Raw genomic sequence first — 18235 nt, forward strand, 5'->3', positions numbered from 1 at the left:
TGTTTTTCTGACACAGTGGATAGGGTTTCTATAGCTACTGGGGTGTTCTTTCGCTATCCCTAACTTAATCCATTTGTTTAACTCTTTCTCGAACTCTTGTTGCATGGCCTGAGGAATGGGATAGATTTTTCCCACCACAGGTTCCTGATCAATGAGCTCAATTCTATAAGGAGCAAAACGGATAGGTTTCGGGTATTCACAAAATAGATGTTTGTATTTGAGTAGTAATGTCTGTAATTGTAATTTAGTATCAATATCTAAATCTTCCCGTTTATTAATATATTCTATAATTTCTAATTCTGAAATTTCACCATAATCTACACTCTGTTCATCAGAAGAGGAAAAAACATCATATCGATTGCCAATTAATTGAGGACTATCTACCTGAACTAATAATATTTTTGGATACGAGATATCTAGAGTCACCTTTTTTTGATTATTGTTTTTCAAAATTAATTTTCTATTAGAGCTATCCAAATCTACGTGAAATTTTGCGAAAAACGGTGATCCTAACAATAGCCCTGCTTTCATATCTTTTACAACGAACACAGGCACATCGAAAAGATTATCCTGAATATTCAGGGTCAACTCTAGTAATCCCTTTACTGGGAAACTATCTTTTCCAGCAAACGCGTTTAAGTGAACACTGGGCACAGGTTTAAGTTTGGCATTACGGAAAGAATGTTGTAATTGTAACCAAATATTATAATTTAACAAATTTAGCTCATCTCCTGTGTCCAGGATACACTTTATTTGCAGTTCTCCCACTCGACAGCTTACCGAAGGTGATGGAAATATTTCAAAATCTCGCTGCGTTACGTCCTCTTCCTCTTCCTTGAGAACAAAATAAGTTAGTAATTTTAAAGAAGGTGGTTCGATAGCTTTCCGAACATCAAAGCTTTTATTTGTAAATTCAAATTCATAATTTCCATCTAAATTTTGTTTTGGGGAGAGAAGTTCGCTAGAGCAGTCATCGTCTCCCCTTAAGGACGACTGCTCAACAGGTTTTCCGAAGCCAGAGAAGAATTACCTGTAAACGCAGAATTGCGATTATTATTTGTTGACTCTACAGTGACTGAAGGATAGGGTGGATTCAATGTGGATGTAACTGAAGTTACAACGGGCATGTTAGGAGAGAAATGCGAACTAACTACTGGTACTGGAGGATATTGCCCAAATGGTTTCAGATTATACATCCCAGGCACCAGGTAAGGGATTGGTCCATTCCCATACATCATAGGGAAGTGTTGAGCTTCTATCATAGGTCTGATTCTATTATCTTCATTCACTCCACAATTAGATTTTTGATTCTTACTTCTCCTCCAATTTCTACGTTGTCTTCCGTTAAAATTTCTAAACTTTTGACTATTTAACATATTCTCCTTCCCAGAACTATCTTTGTTCATAGGGTCGGTTTGAACGGCATTATCAATCCGGGTTTGTTTAGATTAGTCTATAAAAGTTTTTCGTATTTGTGATTTCCTATTCTGAAACTTCACGCCACTGAAATTTTCTTGATTACTATTAGGGTTGCATTCTAGCTCAGCTATTCTGAGTATTAGGTCCTGGACAGTGCTAACAGATCCTAATTTGAGGATTTTTGATTCTTCGCTAGGAAGACAATCTAAAACTAAATCTTTCAACTCTTGGTCAGATGACGATGTAGCTATGGAATTGTATGTTTCAACAATATACCGAACAAAATCTAATAAAGAGGCATATTTGTTTTTGTCATATCGTAACGAAGAGAGCCGGCGCTTTTGTGCCCTCTCCATGCGTTCCGATAGGTATTGCAGTTTGAACAAGTTCACAAAATCTTGGAAAGTTTTAATCCGATCTATCACACTTCTGTACCAAATCTTCGCTGACTTCTCTAAACAACGAGCAATTATATACATACGATCTTGGTCAGTTAATACATACATGTTCATGGTATGTATTAAATCATCAAGGAAAATCTGGGCAACACCTTGAGTCATTTGTCCATCGAATCGCGGGAAATGGTGTAATTCACGCAAATAAGATCCGGCGCACATTTTATGTGATGGACTGTTTTGCCAATTCATATCTTCTTTATTTCGGCCTGAGGTTTCTATACCTACTCTATCATCTACTGTTCCAACCTTTCGACAATGATGGACACCTTTTTCTTGACACGAAGTTCTCTTTTTAACATTGTTACGCGTATGTTTAATCTGAGGGATGTTCTTTCCTTCATCCGTATCTGACGAAGAAAGGTTCAATTGCACATATTCTCGTTCGCGGCTCGTTTGAGTTTCACCTAATTCAAATGCTTGATTCTCATTACTCTCGTTGAATATATTACATTCAATTCCGTTTGCTTCTGACATCATTCCTACAGGATTTTGAATATCGTTACTTCCCTGATTATTTCGTCTATTTCCTACCTGTTCGAACGGTTCGCGAGACAAATTTTCGTAGTCAACCTTCTCCTCATCCATTTGCTTTATCAATAGTTGTTTTAAGTTTTCTGTATTCTGTTTGCATTGTTCCCTTCCATGTCTATACGCGTCAATCACGTCCCTTTCCAACACTTTTAATATGTTTACCGTTTTTTCGTTCAACTCACGATATTTGCGGTTCTCTTCAGTTTGCTGCTCTTTTACACCCTTTAATTCAGTTTCTGTATTTATACTAATTTTACTAATTTCTACTTTCAATTCTGATATTTCTTTATTAACAGCCTTCAATTTACCGTCCATGTTTTCAGTCGATTGCTGTAGGCCGATATTCAAAGTATCTAAGTCTAACCTAACCTTATCCATATTTTCACCAATATTACTTATTTCTTTGGAAATTTTATCCTGAACATTTTCTATACTCTCCGAAAATTTAGCTTTTGTCTCATTAATCTCTAATTTAAGTTGTGACACTTCATTATTCAATTCAACTTTCATAGAAGAAAACGATTCTTTTAGTAATACAATGTCATTACTCATCCTAGACATATCAGATTTTAAATCAGCTATACTTAGAGCCATGTTATTATTAATTTCAGCTCTTAACGAAGACATATCACTCCGAATCTCAGTGCTTAACGAAGACATTTTATTGTCTATTTTTGTTTCTAATCCTGTAATAAGAGATTTTATTGTTTCCAAAAGAGGTCCCCCATCTATCTCAATTCTCGGCACCGATTGTGCAGGCTTTGGGTTTTTATTACCAATAGCATTTTGATCCACACCGGAACTAACCACATCACCAGCACATTCATCATTACTTAAGTCCTTTTCTCGTGAGATCTGACATTCCGCACAATACCAATCCTTCTCAGTTTGTTTCATAATTTCTAACTCACTAGAAGTTAGTCCAATACAATTTACATGAAAACATTTTCGACATTGTTCACAGCTAATGAATAATCTGTCTTTTGAGTTATCTCTATCACCACAATACCCACATTTTTCTAGTTCGTGTTGACTGATTTCCACTTCACTCATCTCGACATATTATTTGAGTCACGCATCTCCAACATCTCCCATAGAAATCTCCACTAGTTCTAACTATAAGATCTTACACCAGTAATACATATTCTAGTTATAAAAGCTTATTAATCCTGAAGCTGAAAGGTCGCCAATTTTGAAACGTACCTCTCGTCCTTACAGATAGGAGAAAGAAGACGATTTATTTATTATGATTAATCACGATATCAGAAGGAATAAAGGAACCACTTTATAACGCTTACTTTCCGTTCATGAAAGAAAAAAATATAAAAAAAATCCATATTGATAACTATTTAACCCAGAATGGAATTTCTTTATAAAATAATTACAGGTTCTTTCTAGAATTGTACACCAGCAGTAAGATCTGTAAAGAAATTATTTATCTTATGTTTATAGTTTTCGATTTGCAAATATATATTAGTTATGTATAAAGAGGAAAATATGTATATATGCATTAATGCAAAAACACGCTCACTTGATAAATAAGGTTAATTCGAACAAATTACCTTTTATTGTTCCAGACAATATCAATGATACAAACCAAAAATACAACGAGGACTGATAATAGCTTCAGCAGAAATTAACTATGATCGTATCACCGACTTCAATCTATACAAGATCATATTTTCATGATAATTCTGAGAATGTTCACATTTTGAATGTATCCCTCAGTTATATTTTAAAGACTTAATAAATTTAGAAACGCTACAATATTTTACTTTCATTTCTTTAGCTAGATCACATATATTTGAGTTTTGTTGCTTATAATATGATAAGTAGCCATCTACGGAACATTACTAAGACTGACTGAACACATTACATATACATGTACGTCATCAAATTGATATGGGCTGATCCAATTCAATAACTTTATAATCATTATAATATGCATCTCAAAACAATGAGTGAATCCCACCAAACCTAACCACTAGCCAGGTATGCATAAAGTGTATTAGCGGTACGCATTGCTACAAACTGCTTGCCATCTTTATCAATTCATTTCAAAGCAGGAGCAGGAGCATATACTAATCCAGCCATACACTAAGATACACTACAACTACTTCGTGATGATGAGTTATGAGCTATCTACAAATGACATGAAACTACAAAAAAAAATCCAATAAATGAAATATCTGACATCGAGAGAACGCATTTGCAAATGTTTATCGCAACTTGCTTTTCACAGTAACAATTATTTATATTCAGATCAGCATCATTAATCGACCTAATCTAAATAATGAGTCAGTCTCAATACATGAAGAGCAGCAACCCAAAGCTGAACTCCCCTTTAAATAAACACATAAGGCCACTATTGATCAAGATTTTTAACGTGATGAAGAATGTTTCCGAGATGTAACGGTAATATTATTCGCAGTGATCATAGCTAATGATAATACGGACAACGAAACAAATTTTGATTGAAGTTGACAGACTACTATTATAATCAAGTATTCTTAAATTTCATTCTAGTGGAGAGATGTATAGGAAATGCGTAAGATCCGTGACGCAACACTGATTTAACTATACATCGTAATGCAAAACCTTTCCATATTTAATCGAACTGGTTTTATCATAACAGTTAATGTTCATACTAGTGGGTTGCTATGGTAATGTTATGGTTGTAGCCTACGAGGCGCCATCTTAAGTTGGCAGCTTCAATCTTGGACGAATAAAGATATTGAAGTATGTTACCTGAATGGCAGCAACAGTGACTAGGTTTCAGGTACCAAGGGCTTCCACCTCCGAAAGTTCACAAGCTCGGCTGTCGATTCCCTTTATAACTGGATTTCAGCCGCTATATTATTCCTGTTCCACAAAATGGAGGATTACACCAAATCTTTATCGGGTGGCATCCTAAAATGCATTTTACTAAATTTTTGTTGATCCTCCTGTTCCACACTAAATCCTATAATATCAAGGTTTGATCTGAAAACTTTTTCGATAAGGTTAAAGTCCAAAAGTGAAAATTTTCTACGTTGACTTTCAAATTACAGGAGGATCCGCCACCAGTAGTGTATATACGAACCTTGTTTGTATATTTTGCTTCTTCTTCTTTTTCTACAAAGTACGTCACTAATCTCAAGGACGATAGTACCAACTCACTTCGTCTCGGAACGAATTCATTTTAATTTCAAAATATTGTTTTGAATGTATACTGTTTTTCCCGATTAATAATTTACGTTATTCTAATATTTAACTTTAATATAATTGGCTAATGTTCCGTAGTTTCAAGGTAATAATGTTATATGGGAAGTTACAAAAGTGACAAAATTACCTTGTTTAGCTTCACCCAAACAAAAATAATCTATCAGTTGCATATAAAACAAACATAGTTAAAGGGAAAATTAATGAAGAATCAACCTAACAAAATATCATTATTATAACATTAACTATATCAAAAGTGACAGATTAACTATATGGGTGCTACCAAAACAATAGCACCAACAACAAACTAATCCATGTACTATATCAACACTGCACAGATTAACTATACGAGTGCCACCAATGTTATAGAACAAACAAGAGTGAGTTTAACTATACGGGGGCCGCCAGACAATAGAGTAGGCAACAAAATAATCAATGTGTCGTTACCGGGAAACCGGTACGTTACATTTCGAAGTTTCAAGGCACCCTTGAAGCAGTTGGCAATCCCAAAGCTGAAGAAAGTCTAATAGCAGAGCAGTGTGATACATTTGTTACTCAGCTATACAGCCTTGGAAAACCGTTACCAAATGATTACGATCTGGACTATGGGGGAAAAAAAGATGGCTAGCAAGACAATCTCAAGTCTGACATTTCTTTCTAAGCTTCCTCCAACTGCTGGTGCACTACAGGAGCATTATAAGTGTTTAATAAAAAAAATGCTTAAGCAAAATTTTAGAGTTAGGTATGGCAGATAATTTACACTAACTCGTATTCCCCGCTGTTTTATCAGAGCATGAGAGGTAGGTTTTAATTTTTTTATAGAAGTAAGTAAAACAACCCTAATTTACTTCAAGATGCTTGGTTACAATTTTATTTCCACCTCGTACACAATGAGATTAATTGCACAATGTTTAAGTTACAGTTTACAATACGATTTACGTTAGGAGACCAACTATGATTGTTTTTGTTAGTTGAGTTTTATTAGAGGAGGTAATCGAACTTACAGGTAAAGGTAGAGTCCTCTCATCCAAAGTCCGTGTTTTTTTCCTTTTCACATGGTCAAATCCAATCACCCTCGACGTCTTGCTTGCATCCGTGATTTTTTCCCTCCGTTTTCTGTCCGCCTGAGTCCCCTTATATTTTCAATTTTATCAGTCTCTTAACTTCACATTAAAGACTTGATGATTTTTTGAAACAAAAAAAGTCTCATTAACTTTTATATCAATTGTCCCTTAGGACAAGGTCATTATAAGTAAAAAAAAATCTTAATGGTTCCTCTTTTTTCATTAAATCTGTTTTCAACACATAAACACGCTGATCTTCAGACAGTCATATGGACAGTTGAACAAACTAATGCTTCTGATCTAGATCCAAAAGATTTCGCAAGGAAATTTGTACCATATGCTGCAGAAGAATATGTACCTCGTATGTTGCCCGCAGATACACCAATAGCGCCTGATGTACTAGTGAACTGAATTAGCTACTCATGGACAACGGTATGCTATCGCGGTTGGGGTTACCTTGAAAGATTATCATTCTGTACCTGCCAAAGTGAGAATATGAATGGATCAGAACAAACAGAAGAGAGTGACGAAGAGGAGTCCACTGCTTTCCCTGGGCATTGATCCTTTTAAAGTTTTCTACTGTGTTTCTCTTTTCTCCAAACAACATACATTAATCCTTTCAACAACATGTAAGTATGCAGATACTGTTGCAAAATCATAGTTTGTTTGGTTTTCGTTTGTTGTACTGCGTGAAAAATTAAAATTAGCAAGAAATATATTTCTCCATTTTACGAAAGAAACATTTCTCATATCGCTGTCACAATTGTAGCTTTCCGGAATAACCAGTTTCCCTATGGTTATAGAGTATTTGAAGTGACTTTAAGAGTAAATAAAAAATATTGCATATACTTGCATAGATCTCTTTCCTTTAACGCTTTTATAACTAAAATTCGACACAAAATACAAAAAAACATAATTCCGTGCTGGTTGGCAACTATGACGTTCAAGGGAGGAAGTATAATCAATATACAGTATTTGGCATGATTTGAATGCAATTTGTCTTAAAATCCTCATATGTATACCTTTTGCATCTGAATGCCCCCCCCCCCATTTACAGAGAAATCGGCGCCCTTGTGTATATGTATGCATTCCCCCATTTCCTCTCATTTTATTGTAATTCCGTTTTGACTGTTTTAACCTTAATTACTAGAGTTTAATGATTCCAAAGCTTATTCAATGTACTAAAGTTTTACTTCTGATATATAGAAGACCCGATTAAATGTGAATTTTATACAGATTAAACTTTATTTAAATTTATAATAGTTATTCTAATAAACTTGCTGGCGATTTTTCCAGATTTGTTTTAATACAATTCTAATTCCGGTTTTTGGGTTAACTAAAGGATACTGAATCAAATAAAAGTATTTTACATATATGAGTTCGCTGAATTACAAGAGGAATTAATCTCAAAATCGCTATCTTTTGTGTACCATTTTAGTCAATGATAATAGTGCCGACTCTTGGTCACGTTTGTAACTAATTCATACACACACACACACACACACAAACACGTGCACTACTCGGAGAATGCTGAATGAAATTAAATTATTCTTTTAACATATCTGTCCAGGTGGTTTGCATGTAAAAATAACCTGAAAGTAAAAATGATCTTTGAAGTACTAATGTTAATATGAACACAAAAAGTGCTCACACTTGGATCCAATTCAAATTGCTCTTTTTTATGTTAATTTAAAGAAGTCGAAACCAAACTATTTTTAACTATTCTTTTCGCGCGATGCATAGAAAAGTGATCTCAAATCTAAGGTATAAACGAATATCGCAACATTGAGGTACGGTAATTTATTATCGAAACTCCATGGATGGCTTTACAGGCCGCGGTGGTGCAGTGGTAGAGTGTTTACCTCGGCTGCATGGGGTTCTTGGTTCGATCCCAGTTCGCGCCAAGTGAACTTAGTGGCTCTCTCATTTCCTTCCACTTTCTTCATTCCACTATTTCATTCATTTCCCATCATCAACTTCTCCTTTAGCCTAGCCGGCATAACCGTGGGACTTAAAAAAATATTTCCATTTTCAGGTTGGTGCCACTGGTTCGGTGACCTAGCCTTGTAGGCAAGATCTGTTGGAGGTGAGATACTTTGGTGGGGAACAGCCCACTATGTGTATAGAACGGAGGCATGGTGGCTCAGTGGTAGAGCTCTTACCTCTGGTGTGTGGGGTTCTTGGTTCTTTCCCCTTCCAAGTAAGCTTGGTGGACAACATTGTGTATATGGGTTTTCTCGGGGTATTCCCCTTTCCTCCCACTTTCTCATTCCAGTAATTCTTGTATCATCATTCACTTGCTTTTGTAATCGTCTCAAGCCTGGATCACAAGCCTCAGTTGGGGTTTAGAGTTAATGTTAGTAGGACTAGTTCTTTATAACCTGAATGTTGAGCAAGGATGCAATGTTATATCTATAGTAATATGTGTCGATAACTTTCCTAATGATTTTTATACAAGTTAGGACACAAACTATTTTTACTCAGGAAATGAGTGATTTTTTTCATTTATTATACTAACAAGGAATGGACATGAACGTGTCATCCGGACATCCGAATCAAACCTAATCCATTCAACAAAGATATGTTCATGGACAAAAATTAAAGTCCCATGGACAACGGAGTAACTTCCTGGAGGCCATAACGTAGTTGAACAAGGAAAATTGGAAGAATGTTGGGAAAATTCTCTCCAGAAATCCCTCCCATTTACTTTGAACCCCTTTGGAGTGTCCCGGGTAAAAGCGCACAATCCAAAGGTATCTCGAAAAATGACGGAATAGATATAAGGGACAAGCTTCTATCCCAATACCCATAATAGGTAAAGACTTCACTACTTCGGGTCTTTTTCGCTTACAGGGAGTTTCGCCTACGGGCATATAATTTGAAGCACTCACCTACTATCTCTACAAAAATTGTTGCGGAAGTACCACAGGATTCTGAAACATGGATATTTGAATAGGGCATATACTAATTCCTAAGCGAAATCTTGACCCGACTATGGTAGGTCCCGTAATCTTGCAGTTATGGACCATTAAAGTTCATATTTTCATGTTTTCGGCGGCCTATAACTCCGAAAGGAAGCATTTGTGCACCTAGGTTGGTCTATAACTTTTGTCTCATCTTGGTGCCAAGAATCACCTCCCAAACGTTGTCGGTGTTGTTTCGAAACACCCTGTATAATATAACCATTATATTGTCTTATAGAGTATAAAAAAGCAATATGTGTATTGTATGTATTGACGAATTCTGTTTAACTCGGAATGTTATTTGGTGTCCCGGATATTGAAGGATAGTAATAAAATAAATCCTGAATTAAAACAGATTTATGTTCTGTCCGTGAACTAGTAATAATAGAGAACGGATATGAGAGAAAATAAACACAGGATTAAACGTGAAGCTGCAGGAAGGTTGTCAATAGATCCGGAAGAAATTAAAGCTGTTTTATATCTTATATATAATCACTCCTATGCTATTATGTGTCTTGGTTGACAATAATATGCTAACCATTTGAGTGGAGACATTACATGAAGACATAAGAACAAACTACTAGAGCTATTCTACAGCTACATGCTCAACATACAAAGTGGAAAGTGAGTAAACATTAGATTTAGTAATGTTTGTTAAGTATTTCCTAACACAGATGTCGCCAAACTGTCGATCGGTAGCTACTAGTAGCTCGCCGGAACATTTTCGGTAGATAGCGTTAACGCTGCGGTTGGCTTACCTTGATTTCTTCTCTTGATAGTCAATAGGGATGCGCACGAGACAAGATTTGTGGCTGTCTCGTCTCGAAAATGTGCTGTAAAAGAGATATATAGACTCGAAAACTGTATATTTTTCTATTGGAAGAGTCGTGTCTCGACTCGAATTTTGTCAGGAAAAGCCTGTCTCGACTCGTCTCGTGCGCATCCCTACTAGCCAATAAACAAAAGTAAGTTTTTTTTAAAAAAGAAGTTGATAGTTCTTTGTGTTGGTAACTCACAGTAGGATTTAAAAACTTAACGTAGCCCAAAAGCTTCATAAATTTGGTGACCACTGTCTTAACCCCTTGAACACCAAGATTACAGGTATTTTGTGCATCCCTTTTAGAAATGAGGTGTCACTTTTAAATAGCACAAATATGGACAGGATTAGACAAACAATTAATACAGTTTCCTTAACGCATTGATCGCCAGAGTAATTTTTGCAAATTTTACTGTCAGCGCCAAGTTGATGTCCATCAGAAATGATACACGAAGCGTAAGAGAAATTTCCTACCAAAGGAAAGTATTCAACTGACGCCAGAATTACTGCTGCAATATAATTTTCCAGCGCCCTGACTTCAGGTAAAGAAGTGTTAAATATACCAGCGTGGGTACAAGATCGTATACACGTGGCGATAGAAAGAATGTCCCTGGTGTATCAGAAATGATATACGAAGTGTCGGCGGAACTCGCAGTGTGTATCAATTGTGATGCATATGGAGAGCAATGTGTTAAACATGAAATATTTCAGTTTAATTTCCCACAATTATGCCCTTTATGCTAAGAGAGACGGATGATTAAGACAAAAGAATGATGTTAGAATTAGTGGTATGAAAATGGAGGAGGAATGTAGTCCTGAGAAACCCTACGGATACGATGTTGTCGACACAAACTTCCTTGGCTGGTGATCGAACCAAAGGCCCCGTGTTTTGTTCTGACTTAATCACTTAGCCATACAGTGCGACAATAAATAAGGAACCTATTTCCAGTAGAATAACTATAAATAATTGATGGCAACAAACCATATGCATACAGGAGACTTCATGTTAACCAATTATCACGGAACGAGGCCCTGATCGGATGACGATGAAGCTGATTGAAACGAAAATCGCCATTTCATAGCCCCTTCAATATATAGCACGCATATAGTCGTTAGTAAAAAGATTATAGTATTATAATTCATTAAGTGTGAATAAGGACGCACTTTCAGGAGGTCCACGGGGTCCGGAATCCCCCTAAAATTTTGTAACTTGACTAATATTTGTAAACTTTATTTAACCATACTTGTTTAACAGAGAAATGATTGATATACGCCATGGTTTCTAAACCTGCGGGTCGCCACAGGGTTTCATGGGTGTCGCGAAGATAAGCGGAAGAGATACACATAATTAGAATCTAACACCGGAAGATATTGTTAAATATTATTTTGAATTTTGTTCTGGTAGGCATATTTTATTCTTACACATAGTGTTAATAGCAAAAAGCAAATAGGTATACTAAACATTTTCAACACGTGGAGATTGTTTAAAAATGAGTTTAAATGAAAGAGGTACTAATGACAACTGCATATTGATATACCAAAGAAATAGAAATGTAACAAACACCTGCATATTGAAAAACAATTAAAATTAAAAGGCAAATATAATAAACAAAATATGGAACATGTAGACATTAAGACTAGACATTAAGCTATTTGTCCTCTAAAGTGGATCATATGTCCTGCTAAGTGGATCATAATCCATTTCTAACAGTACAAAAAAAAAAAAAAAAAAGATCTAAATTAATAATAAATGGAAAGCAAGGTGTAATAACTAGGCTAATCTATAATGACATCATTTCCTAGTATCTACAATCATTTCTTCTTAAGTGTTTCTGAAACATAGCACTGTTCAGAAAGGAATGTCTTTTTCCTCTGACTCCAACACGGTCTTTATGGTACCACTTGTTACACGAGCTGCATTGAATCATTCCTTCTTAAGATTTTCTGAAGCAAAGCACTTTCCACAATGGAATGTCTTTTTTACTGGGGCACCTACACAGTCTTCATCAGCCACCACTTCTAACATAGGATCTTCCTAAACCAGAATTATCAGTGGAGGAAAGGGGGGATTATGAAATTAAATATGTTATTTATTTGTCATTCAGCATGTAGTGGGAAAGTGTTTTATGTGTAGTAAAATTGATCCACGTTACATTAGGAAAAGGATGTTTTTTTCTACTAAAATAACAGTAACTCCTGACATATTTAATTACAAATCCCTACAACTAATCAAAATAGTAAAGAGAAATAAATTATTTTTTAAAGAGAGAATATTTTTTGACAAGAGAAATAAATGCTTTCTACCGATCCCCTTTATTGGACCTTAATATAAACGACTCTGTTTACAAGACAATTCAAGCTCCGGTTTATAAGTCATAACCTTACGCATAACGTTCAGTTGTTTGCAGCTAACGAGAAAGAGGAAGTGTCATTGAATTGCATCAATAGTTGCACAATGGTTATCTTATAATGAATAACAAAAATATGGTTCAATTTGAGTTACAAGTACTTACCGCAGAACCTTGCGTTTTTGTTGTACTGCCCTTTCGGAAGCAACTTTTGTTCTAACAATGGACGCCGAAATTTTCTTTCTGATTCCCTATGCAACAGATGCCACCAAACTCATACTTCCAACGGTCTTCACTCAAATAACCTTGAACGCTTCGATACAGCTAGGACTGCCAACTGTTGGTCATACATCTGGCTTTTCCTACCTTGATTCTCTTTTTAAGCCGATCCTGTTTTATGGACTTTACTATATACTTGAGCATGATGTGATTTCAGTAATGAGGTAAAACGAAAATGAAATGCAATCTTTGAGTTTTACGTCTCACGATTTTGTCGGGTAGACTAAAGAAGGCGGTGGTGAGAAATAAATGAAATGGTGGAATGAAGAAAGTGGGACAAAACGGAAGAACTCTGAGGAAACCCGCGCACACGTTGTTTGTCCACCACATGGCGCGAGCTGGGATCGAACCAGGACCCCATGTACCAGAGGTGTTCAGTAGTGAGACAATGTCCGTTTCTCACCTTTTAAACAACTGTCCAAGTTTTGTTAAACCAAAAATAGAAATCACTTTATTTTTTTATCATGTGACCCACAATTAAGGGAGTTATGAAGTTTTAATATTTTGAAACGGCTTTCATTTCGTATAACAGATATGATTCGGTATTTGTAATATGAATGAGCTGACCAAAATAGGTTTTAATCCATTCACTTTTACAAAAGTTACTGTATCTACTATATACACAAAATGGATTCTACTATTATAGAAATAAATGGATATCGTGAGGTCACCGCAATAGGTATATTTAAAAATCCCACACAAGCATATTACAAACCAGAAATTATAAAGGGATTGCTGGCAAAAGGATGGGATAAGGTAGAGGTTGTGATAGAAATTAGGTTGAGAATCACTGATGTAGGCTAAAGACTTGATTTTATACCTCATCGGAATTTGTTTTCTTTTTTATTAAAAAACTAGTTCTATAATCTTTTCTAAAAGTATAGGTGTCAGTAATGAGCACTTTTTATCTTTTTGGGTGCAGAAAAGACAGATTCAATATTACATAGACAAATTAGAACCACCACCAAATACTTTGAAATCCTCTCAGAAAACATTTCTCGCTGCGCGACTGATTATATCTGATCAAAATCAGAAGTTTTCATCTCAGGCTACTCCAGTGACACTCAGTTGCATAAAACGTTGTATACTGAATAAAAATAACTAAACCATTACAAAATAACACTTCTTTAAGGTGTATGTGTATTGATTCAAGGAAATTACTGTTGAGCCTACAGCACTGAATACAGTACAGTACAGAATTATAAAACTATTATTTCTGTGTATAAGTATCTTTACTATTGTTCTGGATCATCGAGTGCGGCTGATAACGCAAATGACTCATTTCTTGGAAGACCAGTCAGCAGAGTCCACTATACTAACACCAGAAATAATTATCTGATTTCCTCCATTTTCTTAAAACAATTTTCCATGAAAAATCATCCTCAAATATGTCATATTATGCAGCTCGATGGTATTATGCCTCAGCTGTGAACATTTCTTTTTCATTAAATAGTAAACTACTGTACAGTCAGTGACAAAAGTGATTTCTGTTTGATTAAATTAGTTTCTTCAGAAAGAAAGGACAATAGTAAGTAACATTTTCAGTAAATTAAAAATAATGTAATTTTCTATAACTTCCAGATATACCATCGTTATCCGTGAAGTAAATTTTACCAAACGGGAAGGACGTTTGTCTCTGACTGTACAAATAAAACAGTAACAATAGAGTCCGGCTGAAACCTCTTGATGTTTGGCGAACGGTTTCATTTTCGTGTACTTTTAAAAATGTGACACATTTTCTTTTCATGAAATACAGATGGGGAAGCGAAACAAATGCTTCGGATGAAGTACATAGAAAGATAAATGCTGTTTTAAATTAACTTTTATTTCAAAGACCAAATTTAAAATAAAATGATAAACCACAATTTGTAGATTATCGCTTTATACCTTCTGTGTGTTTACAAATAACGTTCTTTCCTTTTCAGCATACGCTAACATTCTATTATGAAAACAAAAATGAGTGATTATCATATAATTTTAGTAAAAAGAGTTCAGAATATTGCTGCAAAGCTTCTTATGCATTTTTCGAGAAGTAAGAAAAGCTGTAATCGTGACGACCTTGGAACACAATAGTAACCCTTTTATGACTTAAAGTGGTGATGCTGTACTCAATTTAGTATTTAACTGTTATTATTTGCCTACTAATGCTTCTAGATTTTAAACTGAGAACCGAGAATCACTATGAAAAATTGCAGTTACACAATTGATTTTTTTTCCTGAAATATCAGAAATTATTAAGCGGTATTTTGACACTTACTGGAAATGACTGACAGCGATTAGATTATTCCTATCGATGACTAATACAAGCCGTGTCTTTTAAAAATATCATACGAAATATATTAATCCGAGAAATCCCACGCTAACTTCACCCTTAAAAGGCCCAGGTGATGCCTCTGAGGCTCCCTGTTGTATATACAAGCTACCTGAACTCACCGCGACCATTTGTATTTTCCGTCATTAATAGGAAAGGTTAGTCATTACTTTTGCTATGAAATCATTTGTCAATGGTAATAAACAATGAACAGTCTCAAATAATTAGAAAAGCACATACTTCAATAGGAGCCTCAGAGAAACCGCTTGGGCCTTTACGTTAGTATGAAAAATAACGCTATTTTTTCTGAGGTAAGTTTTAAAAAAATGCTTAGGAAGCGCAATCAGAGGGTGTATTTCTAAGAGATAGAAGAATTCTAGAGCGCAGGACACGGGACGAAATATCTATTAAGAATAATAGCATTAAAAATTGACCAGGGTACCTACGAGGCACCCCTTGGGATTTTACGTCAATATAAAAAATAACTATTTCTTTCTGAACAAAAATAAGAAAACGTATGAACAACTCAGTCAGGGTGCATACTTCAAAGAGATAGGAGAATTCTAGAGCGGAAGACACGCGACGAAACATCTATTAAGAATAATTTCATTAAAAGTGAACCAGGGTGCCTGTGAGGCACCCCCTGGGTTTTCTCGGACTTATATTTTGAAGAAGAGTGACATGTAGAGTTTTAAACAATTTTCCGGGAGTTAAATTGGAATTGTCCCAGCTAAACCACAACGTTTGGTAGCCTTAAGTGTAAGGGATCCCTGATTTAACACCATGCAATGAGAGTTTGTGATGGACATATTTGTACCATGGGGAGGGGTTCAGGATTCTACTCTTTTCTTCCATATTTTTGTTCTACAAATATTTGATATTATTTACTTTCAATACTAATTCGCGTTCTTTACTCTGAAGAGGAACGTTAATTGACAATTGAATTTTGAATGCTGTGACCAACTACACAATCAACACAAACACTTGAAATTCTTTAACAAACACAAAATCAAAAACAACTTAATTCTACAAAGAACTGTGCTAATGAGACTAGAGCAAAAAATGCGAAATTACACTGTAAAAACTGTATAGTTGGAATAACCCAGAATTCTGGGTTGAAAAAGTGACAACCACGCTGTATTGTCGTAGAAATCAGAAAATATGGTTATAATAACAATACGAGAAGTCAAAACTAGTAAAAAATAAAAACCTCTGGCATGACCTGGATTCGAACTCACACCGCGCGGCTGATAAGCGCGTGCGTTATCCACCAGACCAACCGGAATCTTAGTTTAGGCTGTGTGATAACAAGAATTACAACATACTTTGGAAGCAATTTTTAGTCACTGAATTTAAAACAAGTCAATTAAAAAAACTAAACCAAACCAAACATCACCCGGAATATTGAATCAATGCCATTAAAAGCTAGTTTAGTACAGCAGCTATTTATCAATGTTAACGTATGTTTTGAGAGAAATTTTCTTCACTCTTGGCGAAGTGCACTGCAGTTCACTCAGTACACTTTGCCAAGAGTGAAGACAATTTCTCTCAAAACATACGTTAACATTGATAAATAGCTGCTGTACTAAACTAGCTTTTAATGGCATTGATTCAATATTCCGGGTGATGTTTGGTTTGGTTTAGTTTTTTTAATTGACTTGTTTTAAATTCAGTGACTAAAAATTGCTTCCAAAGTATGCTGTAATTCTTGTTATCACACAGCCTAAACTAAGATTCCGGTTGGTCTGGTGGATAACGCACGCGCTTAACAGCCACGCGGCGTGAGTTCGAATCCAGGTCATGCCAGAGGTTTTTATTTTTTACTAGTTTTGACTTCTCGTATTGTTATTATAACCATATTTTCTGATTTCTAAGACAATACGGCGTGGTTGTCACTTTTTCAACCCAGAATTCTGGGTTATTCCAACTATACAGTTTTTACAGTGTATGTATTCGGCATATAATATACATAACTATTGTCAAATTCACCTTCAGCCGTTAAGACGTTAAGGGATTGACTCTATTAAAGAACTCGATCCATGTAAAATCTCTAGTTGTCAATTACTTTAAAAAAAATGGAATTTAAAAAATCGCTTTCGTTCAAACGTTACTGTGTAGAGTGATCCCCAAACCGTCGATCCCGAGCTACTAATAGCTCAAGAAGACATCTATGCTCCGATTGGCTAACCTTGATTCGTCCTCTGAGCTCACGCTAACAAAAGGCGCCGCTGACGGCAACAACTGCTCAGGTCACTGCTGCTAAAATTACTGCTTAGGTCACAAAGTTATTTTGTATGTGAATAAACTATTGCAAAAAAATCTTGACTGATATTACATGGAGATAAAAGTAAGGACATGGTAAAACGCGAAGACAGCAGGTGCGTGATGATGGTCGTAGCCCGGGAAAATTTAAATGTTTTGATATGTTTCATGCTAGATCTCAAAAACTACGCATAGTTCAGCAATTAGGTCCGCTTTTGTTTGTGTTCAGTTGTGCAAAGGCTTGAGAGTGGCGTTTCTTCAATCTTTCCAGCTACATGATCATTGCCACGTCTATAGGGTGGACAATTTATTTTGGCCATCCGCTAAAACCAACAAACCAAAGAGAGAGAAAATAGAAACTTTGCATAAGCAAGTATAAGGAAGGAGACATTTATGTATGTATTGAACAGAAAAACCCAACAAACAGTGTTGCCATTCCAATATAAGGTTATATTTTTCAAATGACACTACGTCAGATTATTAAATATTTCAAATCAACGTGTCTTAAATACCACTTTTATTATTCAGTGTTGCAAACTAAGGATGTTATAGTATCACGAATATCCAAAGTTCGGAAGCCTC

The 18235-nt window shown here is 35.5% G+C and overlaps 1 protein-coding gene across 1 annotated transcript in view; it reads left to right on the forward strand.

Annotated features, from left to right (window-relative positions):
• Positions 1–10159: 10159 nt before the first annotated feature.
• The window catches only part of LOC145692100 (uncharacterized), a 32380-nt gene continuing 24304 nt past the window's right edge, over positions 10160–18235 (forward strand). The window contains exon 1 of the mRNA XM_081767393.1: positions 10160–10260. The gene's annotated coding sequence lies outside the window, so the exon portion shown is untranslated. The remainder of the gene's footprint in view (positions 10261–18235) is intronic.

The sequence above is a fragment of the Thermobia domestica genome, chromosome 8 (genome assembly GCF_964235325.1).
Source record: "Thermobia domestica chromosome 8, izTheDome1.hap1.1, whole genome shotgun sequence".
In the NCBI taxonomy this organism is placed as follows: domain Eukaryota; kingdom Metazoa; phylum Arthropoda; class Insecta; order Zygentoma; family Lepismatidae; genus Thermobia; species Thermobia domestica.